An 11,006-nucleotide genomic window follows, 5' to 3' on the forward strand; every position below is an offset into this window, starting at 1 on the left:
TTTAGATGTGTCCTTGATCCATCACAGCTGATTTAAATGGATACATTACCTTCTCAACGTGTCTTGAAGTTCTCCAGAGGCCTGGTAATGAACCAATCATTTGATTCAGGTGTGTTGACCCAGGGTGAGATCTAAAACCTAGGATTGGGGACTCCTGTTCTATAACTTAGGTACAGTGAATTATCACAGTCATAAACCTGAAACATTGTTAGCCCATCACCTGTGGTCCTTCAGTACAAAATGTTAAATATGCACATCCCAAAATGTGAAATCGTCTTCGTTACCAAGCAAATGTCTCCGATATTCCTTATGACAATTAATATATTAATTTGAATTTATTACTAATTCCAATTTTATTGGAGGCTCAGAAGTATCCCCAATGAAGTCCATCTTAATGAATTAGTGTCCCTTACTAATTAAGGCATTAAAACAGGGTTGTCAGTGTATGAGTGATAATAAGTTCCTCTTAATCAGGAGCTTTGAATATTTGAATTAATTTCTGGAAATAGGCCATTTACTTAATAAGAAGACCATTGTACAGTACAGTCAAGAGATGGTTTTTATCTACTATAAAACCTCTTTAAGGTGATTATGATGTTGCATTTGTGTTGGTAATTGTGCTTATTACTAAATGAACAAAGTTATGATTGTAGTACTGTGTGACACAATGACAAGCTGGACTGAGCTGAATTTGATAAAAACATTTAATTTTGAAGATAATTAGGGATTAATCTCAACTGTAAAGACACTGGGTTTCACTGAGAAAGGGATTCTTTACAATTTGAAAGCAAATGTTCAGGGGGTTTATTTAACTTTCATTTTCATAGCAGCTTATGCTAAAATGATTTTCGTGGTCAAATCAGGAGAATGGCATTGCAGCTGTTAATAAAAAAAAGGCAAATAAGGGATTTAAATTTACCAAGATGCAACATATCAGTGAGGAGAAGATCTGGATGTAGGATGACAGGCTCATAGGTCATAATTTGTTCCAGCTTTCAAGTGGTAGAACAAAGGTGAAGAAAAAGAAGAGAAAATGCTACTTGCTAAAAAAGTCCACAACATAATTGAAATAATCCATTTTATAGTGAACTTTAATGTTATTGGTGTTATAATGCTGCAGTTTTTGGCTAAGCCCCTTTCATGTAGTTTAAACTGTGTCAAAATAATTTAGTTTAGTTTACAGCAATATAGCATTAAAACTGACATTTAAATGTTTCAAATGTTAGTGACAAAACTCTCGCTGCACATGTATCCACGCTGCGTGTCGGGATGCCGCAGTTTTCCTGTTTTTCCTGTTGATAGCACCTCATATCTTGTTGCCACTGTCACCATTTGTTCTCATAAAATGCTCACTGTTTCAGTTCACAAGTTTATAAATGCTTCATTCTGGATTTTTTTTACTCTGTTGGAAGTTTTTCACACTGCAATCTGTTTCCCTCCGGCTGTTGGGAAGACCTGACTACCCAAATCTCAATTCAGTGTTAACAAAAAATCATGTAGGGGACAAAAGGAAAAAAGTGGATAAACGATAGAAGATTCCTGAGCTGACTGAGCTCTGGTGCCTGAATACGGATGGAAAACCAAATACAGCAGAACTTACTAAAGTGTAAAACAGGATAGGATTACAAAATAAAATCATAAATGCTGGAAGCAGAAATTTAAACTAGACTTTAAAAGCGCATGGAGCAAAGAAAGCTTTAAAACAATCAAGTAGATCATCACATCCTCAGATGAAAGTTATACTGTAATACTATATAAGTAATTAAACAAGTTAATTAAATTAGTGTTTTGTTTTATAATAATCTTTTGGTGACTCACTGTTATGTAGTACTGAATCTGGACATCACGACTGCTTTTTTTCACCCACATCAAATTTAACGTATCCGTCATTTGCTATGACTTCTAGGAAACTTCTAGTTCAGAAAACCCTGAGAGGACTGAAATATTGGCCCTAAAATCTGGAACTGGCAAATAATTAAACAAGAAACAGATAAAAGACTCTGCAGCAGCGATAGGTCAGTGTGGAGCAAGGCAAAGCAACTGCTGAGCACCACGAAACGTCCACGTGTCCCATGGTGCCGGGCAGGGCTCCGCAGATGGCGTTCCCAGGTTAGTTAGCTAATGCTGGGGGTGGGGTGGAGGGTTGTTTTCTGTTGAGAAGGCAATATGTCTCTCTGTCAGCACTGAGAGCCTCATGCCAACTGACAGGGGAAGAGACAGATATTTAAAGATAGAAAGAATGAAAGACCTCATAAAGAGGAAGAGAGGGAAAAGAGGGAAGAAGAGGAAGAAGAAAATATAAGGGCTAGAAGGTCAGATGCATCTACTGCATGAAAGAACTCCAGATTTAGTTATAAACGGAATAAAGAAGCAAAGGAAGAGGTTGGACTGTGTGCTACTATGACACAGAAGAACTGGTCAAAAGGATTATGGAGAAGAAGATCAGGGTGAAAAGGAGGAAATTAATTCTGAAAGCAGTTACATCAGGAAAGAGTGGGAAAAAGAAAGGGAGAAAAAAGGAGAGGGAATGTGGAAGGAGGGTAAAGGAGGAAAACAACGTAGAAAAATAGCATCACAATCCTTTAAGACTTTTCATGGAATTTAGCTGAGAAAGAAAGCGGTACTTGTAAAAAGAAAGCTTTGGGAAACAAATGTCATCCTATAGGTCGTAGAATGACTTCTGGACTGATAAAGATAATTAGCTCATGCAGCAGGTAAACACACACACAGTAGAAGGAGCCTATGAGAGACTGCCTGCTACTGTGCTAAAGACAGGTAGGGAAAAGCAGACATGCAGTGAAATAATAAAAGAGGAGGAAGAAGAAAAATGAATGAGAGCTTAGAGGGAAAGACCTTGGCCCAAAAACTGAGGAAAGTCCACACACACACACATGCGCATGCACACGGACGCATACACAAATACTATGTCACACACATGCATGCACCAGGGCTGGCAGGCAGACAGCGTTAAGTGTGACACATCCTGCAGTGCATGTCTGTGCAGAGCAGCATTCACAAAACCCTGAAAAGAATCTCTCCATGTCCAGTCACACACAGTTTCATTCACCTTCAGTGTGAATTTCGTATAATTTGGGTTTGAGCTCACACTGAGCTGTGACTGGCCTGAAGACGAACTGACCTTGCATGATTCAAACACTGAAAATGCAACACTGCTGATGGGTGCAAAGCTAGCAATTTATAGCTAGTCTTGGTTTAGTCAGATTTAAAACACTGGAAAGCCCTTCATCTCATGCATTTAGAACTATAGAATTATAGGCGATTGGGACTGCTATTGCCAATCCCATAAGCTCACCCACTCAGAATGCTTGGCTATAAGTATAATAAGATGTGGAGGGTGTGAGCTTTTCTACCAAGCATTCTTGTGTACTTCTTGTTTCCTACAATATTATGTATTAATAATATTATGGAAGTGATCCCTTATGGACATTTGCAGGATTACCAGAGAATAGAGGACAAGATCCTGAAGCAGTTAGAGAGAAATCAAAAAGACACCCTGAAGGAGGCTACTGAGTATTATACAGGTCCATATTACTTTCCCTGAGCCTTTGTTTTGCTAGTGGCCTTTTTGATGGGATGGGGCTTTTATTTTGGCTTGCTTCCCTCAGATTAGAGATGCCACATCGAATCATTATATAAGTAAATCTTGTATCTCAGTACAATACTGTGCTGCAGCTTAAGGGCCTGGTGGTTTAATATTTAAGTGCTCAGCTGGAACAGAAACACGGCACTGTGTGAGTTGATATCCTTCATCTACACGTGCGCTGAAACTGGGTTAGTTTGAAAGAAGTGTCCATATTTGTCACTGATGGTAGTGCTAATGTTAGCAGCACAGCTATCACAAGCACAACTGTGTTAATTCGTATAATGTCATGGTAATGCTAGCCTTCTTCCTTTTATATATACACATGCTAAAGGGTTTGGAAACACTTTTGCTTTTTGTCCCACCTCTGGTATATCTTTAACCTAATTTCAGCCACTCCTTCAAACTAACAGCAAAATGGGCGATCTACTTCCGCTGCATGTTTCCGTTTTGTTATCGCATGTTCACACTGGAAATGTTTTTCACAGTCTTTACAAACTGACATGCTGACTCTTGTTTAAGTTTAAATTTGTAGTTAAGAAACAACAGACAAATGATTGAAAATGGTAAGAGGTGGGTTCTCCAATGTCTGACACCAAACCAACCACCTCACACCACCTTCCTAAAACGTAGCATAATTTCTTTTTTTTTTCATTCTTAATTCATTAATTTCTTCTTCATCCATTAGTAACTATCAGCGCAGCCTAGTTGCAAAAAGACAAATTTTCTTAAATTTGCAGACAGAGCAGTGCCTTCAAGGATCAACTCAATTTCATATCAGTTTGCTGTTACTGTACGATTCCAAGAGTTCAATGACTCACTCTTGGTGCTGGATACTGCAAAATATCGCCTCAGAAAATCATCAATTATGAGGCAGCTTTCTATCTGTCCTGTTTTAGTTGTTGTAGCGCTTCTATAGTCATCTTAAAGAATTCAGAAGTATATTCTCATGTCATATGATGTTGGTTTTATTGTGTAGCTTTCAATCCTATTTTAAGCCCTGTGTTACAATATTTTTTTAACTAAGTTTTGTTATTGTCGATCTTGAAAGAACATTTAACAATTTCATATTAATAAGATAAAAGTGTTATGTCATTATTAACATTATAACCGGTTAATACCCAACTACAGTCACTGTCTACTCCTTAGATTAAAATGGACTTTTCATTTAAGTAGCAGCAGTAACCACACTGGTTTGCAATTACATCATTCTAATTTAATTTTACTAACATTGCAGGTGCAATATAAACTTCATCTTGTAGTTTAAGTTGTGGGCTTTTCAATGACAGCAGTGCTGTGTGAAGCACTTTACAGTACCTTGAGTAACCCCAGTGGAAGATGAAGCACTGACCCTGCCATTGTCAGTGACTCATACCATCAATCAGCTGTTTAAACAACTGAAGTTAGAGTATGATTCATTTCGCCTCACCTCAGAGAACAGCACGCCTACTGAAGATAATGATACCTCATGTCTCATACAACCACAGGTCTATAAACATGTGTAGAGAAGTTAACAGTTGTCTGTTATACCTGACCACCTTGTCTGCTGTACAGGACCAGGTTTGGTTTGAATCGGGAGAACTGGCAGCTGTGTTTCTCCTTGCTAGCTTGCTCGGTGGTTTGTTACAGTAATCTAGGAACCATTTGATATTTGATTCTTGGGGAATGACACCAACTACTTTTAGATGATGTGAACATTTTAAACATATTTTATGGCCTTTGATCTCCATTTATGTAATCAACTTAATTGTTGTTTTAAATGTGTTTTCCAGATACCACCTGCTACCTGAATGTAGTGAACAGAACAAAATAATGCTAACCATTAGGGCTAACCTTGTTTTGTGTATACTTTATAACAATGTGACAGTGAGGCGCGCACAGAAACCATCATTATTATGCAGCACTGTTGATGTTTTTGTGTTTCTGTTTCAGATTTTTGTTGAACGCATACTTTAAAAAAAATAAACATTTTTTTTTACCCCTTAACATTTTTAGATAAACTTTTCCCTCACATGGGCCAACATCTTTTTAATTGTTTCTTTCTAGTGATAGTCCCAGTTCTATAAAAGGCTTTGTATATGAAAATGTGTTCTTCTGCAAGGTTAAAAATTGCTGTGTTCAGACTGAAGTGGGAAGTTGCACCTAAAGTCGAACTTCTCACTTGGAAAATCAGCAAAGCCCCACCAATCCCAACTTTGTCATCCACGATGGCAGCAGTGGACGCAAATGGTAGTAAAACTGTAACATTTGTGATCTGTACTACTGTGTTTGTGTGCTTGTGATTCACTGCACACAGACCACTGACCATGCTCTATCTGTGAATGTGCATCAGTGGTGTTTTAAACTGTGGAAACAATAACAAAAAGACAGGTATTGTGTTGTATTGTTAGTGTTGTATGAATGGTTCTATCTACTAGGGAGCATATAACATGTGTTTCCTTGCTTCTCTGGCTAATACTACTGCAGTACAGTGAACATGGGAATGACGTCATTCCCAGTTCTGACTTGTGAAGTAAAAGACACACAACATAAAGATGACATTTATCCAACTGCACCATCTTCTTGGACAAAATAGTACAGGATGAAAGTACAGCCTGGCCCGTGTTTAACTTCAGATGAGGAAAACATTCTTCTAGGCTATATGTCAGAAGGGAATTTCATTACATCCACAAGTGTTCCTGGAACTTCAATCTCTTATATGGAGTAGGAAATGTACTTTGGAAGTTGTGCCAGAAATTTTCTTCGTCCACTATTCCAAAGCATACATGAGGTACAGAAGGGTGGGGGTGGTTGTGACCGTACTCCATAATTGGTCAGATACTGAACTGGTGAAACAAATTTGTGACAGCCTCCTAAACTAGTACAATGTTGCTAACTTAGAAACTGTTTTATTTCTCTCTGTGACACCTGCAGGGACATGCTAACTCAGAGAAGGCTGGTATTTATGTCAGGCAGCTTTAGAATGAATTTTCTTATCTTTCTATCTAAAAGTGTGTTTACCTATTTTCAGATATTTTATTCTCAGTGTTGCACTTGAGCCCTACATAGATCCATTTTAATATTATAGAACAACTGAATTCATAATTTATCCATGGAACTTGAAAGTTTGTCATTTAGTTTTTTTATTAGCTTTTTGTTTTTTGAAAAGGACTTTCTATCACTGTTGTGATAAGTCTTACACGGATTATTTTTTTATTATACTAACATGAAGTGAGTTCTTGGGGCTGGATGGACATGCTGAGACAAACTTGGTTCCATTAGAGCCTCCTGTTAGAAATTAAAGCCTTTCTGATTTGTGCCTTCTAAGGGAGAAACCACAAATTCTGGCTGCGCTTTCTCTCAGCCTGCAGAGAAAATATGTCTCTCACACGGAAATATTAATTTTCTGGAATTCTGAGTGATGCAGATTTCAGGTTGTAGAGTTCACGTTGTCACCTCAGTTTTAATTAAAATCGACCACTTCTCTTACGGCTTATCAACCAAAATTACACCCAATTTAATGCCAATTTGAGTTTCCATTAGAACCACCCACATTGCTAACTCTATCTATCAGTGGGACCTAATGAGTAACTGAAAACACCAAAAAATCACCATCCTAAATGTTTCGTGCCTTGAGCGCTTGCAAATTGTAGCCATGGAATTTTCCATCGCTACTTCGCATCCTACACACTGCAAGAGCTAATACAAACTCTTTGCCAAACCATCAATAAGATGAATAATTCATGTTGTAGAGATTAACATGAACTTATTTCTACAAATTTGCCGTTTTACGTTTGTAAAATATTCTGATACCGTGTCAAATTAAAACTCATCATTAAAACGGACATATTTGCAAAGAAGCTTAACCGTAAAAGACAAAATGCAGACTTCAAATAACATTTTCTCTACATTTTTACCTTTTTCCTTCACAACGGCATGCGCACGCACGTTATCCACAGGTAAGTCAGGAGAGAGAGCGAGACCCAATAAGAAGTGCTGCAGTCTGCTGGAACAGTATCACAGGATGGGTTCCCCAAGAAGCAGCCAAGAGTTCTTTAGAGCACATACACATAAACACACAAATGTGTGCACACATCCCCTCCCTCTCTGACACACGCACACATACAGTCACACGATCGCATCTACCTCACACACTTTGCTTCCCCGCCTCCCCTTTTTTCTCTCCTCCACGCGCCGAAGCCAAGCGGCTTTACTGTGCTTTTCACCAGACTGTATTCAGACTGTACAATTTTACAGCGCGCTCCTTCCAAGTGCACCACGGTAATCACGGTACAGTAACATTCCTGCACTAACTGGCGAGGAATCAGCCGTGCAAACACGCTCATCAGCAGCTGTCAACAGAACACATCTTCCCTCCTCAACCTGAGGTGAGCACAAAGATCACTCTCTTATACAACATCCTTGGCTTTTTTTAGCGGAATAAAAATGTTTCACCAAGACAGTCATGGGCATGAGCATGATCTGTCATCCATGTAGCCGAAACTAAAGTCCTGACGAGCGCATCCAAAGACACGGGGGTCGCTGAGGCGAGCCCAAAAAGTGTGAGCGGCTTTAAAACAGATGCGAAAATGAGGTGGTTTGAGTGGCGTGAAAGAAATGAGAGATACATGAATAAAATGAAGGCGCGGTTTGAAAAGACAGCAGAAGCTGAAGCTACTCACCCTGCAGAGATGAGCTGGTCGGACGGTGCAGCCGAGATCTGTGCGCACTGGGAAGCCTGGGTACCAAACTGGCAGGTTCCCCCTTATCTCGGTCTCTCTCTTCACTGCTCTCGGTACGCACACGCTCTGCCTCTCTATCCCGTGTTTCCCCGAATCTCCCCACTTCTCCTCTCTGTGCTGCCCCCTCTCTCACTCCTCCCCCTTCTTCTCCGTCTTTACTTCACTCTGCTCTTCAGCACTGCGGAGAATCGCTTGAATTGGCTTCACTGTAGTTCGGGTATAGGGAGGTGGGACTGGTGTGTGTGTGTGTGTGTGAAGGGTGTTGGTGTTGGTGGGGTTACAGTGATGTAGGCTGGAGGGAGAATGAGGCTCACGCGAACACGCACAAAAGGCAGCATGGCCCAGGAGCGCGCGGGCTGGGATTGAGGACACATTATGTACACTGAAAACAGAAATTCAAACATACACCAACAATTAATGGCCATGAACAAAACAGCCAAACATACTGTGGGCCTGCATTAATCTTGTCTGCATAATAACAAATGAAAATGAGTGATTAATGCCACATGGAACCTACATGGTTCTCTTCAGGAATAGTTTTAGTTTAGTAAAAATCAAAAAGGTCATTATCTTGGAAAACATCAAGTTAGCTGAACCATGAAAGTAGGAACACTTACATTGAAATAAATGCCTGAATATTGGGGCCAGTATTCCCCGATGCCTGCTGGCTGCTATTACAAGATAGTTTTATACAAACAGACAAACAAACAAAAACAATCAGCATCAGATCATCATTTGGCAGCACACTTGTATCATGACTCATAAGCGCAGCCAGTTTTGCATTGTGTAATTAATGAAGCACCAAAACATCTCAAAATGCCCATGTAGCTTAGCCCCTTAATTGGCCATATTTGAGAGGGTAAAGCCCTATGTTGCCAGCTAGCAAAATCCATCTAACATGTGCAGGTACATGCTATTAGTCCTAAGCAATATGCAAATAAAATAATTTGCTTCAACAACTGCACAGTGTCATCGGTATAGTAGTGAAAGTCAATAACAGATTGAATAGATGGTCTGTAAATGCAATTAATCTCACAGTAAGGCAAAATTAGTTGTCAGATAACGACATTTAAAAATGCAATTAAATGTCAAGATTTTCAATTCAGTCACTTGAACACTTGAACTAAAGGGAGGAAGTGACTACATTTGATCGTGTCACCACCCAGCTGTCAAAGTGGTGTTATACCTGACAATGAAAAGGTTTAAACTCCAATATAATCTAAATGGGTGAATCATTAAAGAAATTTCTCAGCATACAATTGTCAGAAAGGAGGGAAAAAGCTAAAGAGACCAAAACAGTTTTTCAAACCCGACTTGAAGCTGCCCCATGTTTATTTCTGCTCTGAAGTTTGGGATTTTAACATGCACGTCTATGGGCACTGACTCGCTTTTGTTGTCACCCTCAAATGGCCATTCAAGGAAATGCAATTTTTGACACGTCTGCTTTTGGTTCATTTTTCAGCCCCAAAGGTTGTTGCTTGGTTACATTAGAGAATTTCATTAATAATCGCAGTATAATCAATAATAACTGCATCATCAAATATTTAAAGGAATTAAAATTCTCTTAGATTTCACACTTCCAAAAAGGTATTTTTCAAACACCATCTAAATAACTGCTGCACTGCCTGCTGTGCTCTAAAGGACGAGAAAATGACTGATGAGGATAAAAGGGAGGGAGAGAGTGGTAATAAAGCTGGGTTAATTACAAGCGCACTAATTGCAAAATCGTCTGGTATTACTTTGAGCAATGTTAAAGCCTAAACAGAATATTAAGAAGACCTTTGATTTAAAGGCTCAACAGTATCCATTTTCATTATTTCCTTTTAAAATCTCCATTAAAATGATTTCATCAAACTGCAAGAGACAAAAAAGACGGATTCCTGACAGCGCATGTCTGGCTAAGGCTTAGAGACCAGTCAGTGACGTCCCTGCAACCAGTCAAGGGAAAAATGTCTATTTCCAATCAGTTTGGGAAATCGCTGACTGTCACTTGGTGAGCTATGCCACAAAGAAGGTAATTATTTTGGTTGTGACCACCTGGCAACCACAGGTTGCTAGGGAAAAATGAGTATTCCCTCACTGGTTGTGAGTGGTTGCTGTAGATTGGTTGCTGTTGCTACATGAAATTAGTCCCGAGGATGTTGCAATGAGAAGCTCCTTTTGATTGCTTTGGTTGCTAGCAGATTGCCACAGTCACCTGCACTTTGCATGGAAGACTTGTCTGCAAACACTCGATAACAAAACAGAGCAGCTGTGACACTGCGAGAAGTGCAGCACAAACTGGGAAGTGAGAATGTTTCATTTCAAAGTAAAAGTTGTGGTTTTTCAAAGGTATTAGTTTCAACTGTGAAAAAGTACTTATGAACAAACTCTCCCTTTCCTGTGCTTCATTTTCATTACCACTTAGTGAGTAGTTGGCAAGTGTTTGCAGATGAGGTGTTATCATCCATACAAACTACGTGCCACTGCAACAATGTGCTACCAACCAAAGCAAAAAGAGGGTCAAATTACAACACTGTGTATATCTCTGTGACTAATTTCACATAACAACAGCAACCAACCTACAACAACCACTCACAACTGGTCTTAGAATAGCCTTGTGATTTGGCCTATGCGATTAGGGCCTAAATGAGTAGTTGAGATGGTACAGCTGGGCATCATAAAAGAAGTATAAACTACTAATA

At 39.3% G+C, this 11,006-nt stretch overlaps 1 protein-coding gene across 1 annotated transcript in view; it reads right to left on the bottom strand.

Annotated features, from left to right (window-relative positions):
- The window catches only part of cacng7a (calcium channel, voltage-dependent, gamma subunit 7a), a 40,462-nt gene extending 31,924 nt beyond the window's left edge, over nt 1-8,538 (bottom strand). The window contains exon 1 of the mRNA XM_026156259.2: nt 8,263-8,538. The gene's annotated coding sequence lies outside the window, so the exon portion shown is untranslated. The remainder of the gene's footprint in view (nt 1-8,262) is intronic.
- Nucleotides 8,539-11,006: the final 2,468 nt, after the last annotated feature.

The sequence above is a fragment of the Astatotilapia calliptera genome, chromosome 22 (genome assembly GCF_964374335.1).
Source record: "Astatotilapia calliptera chromosome 22, fAstCal68.1, whole genome shotgun sequence".
Classification (NCBI taxonomy): Eukaryota; Metazoa; Chordata; class Actinopteri; order Cichliformes; family Cichlidae; genus Astatotilapia; species Astatotilapia calliptera.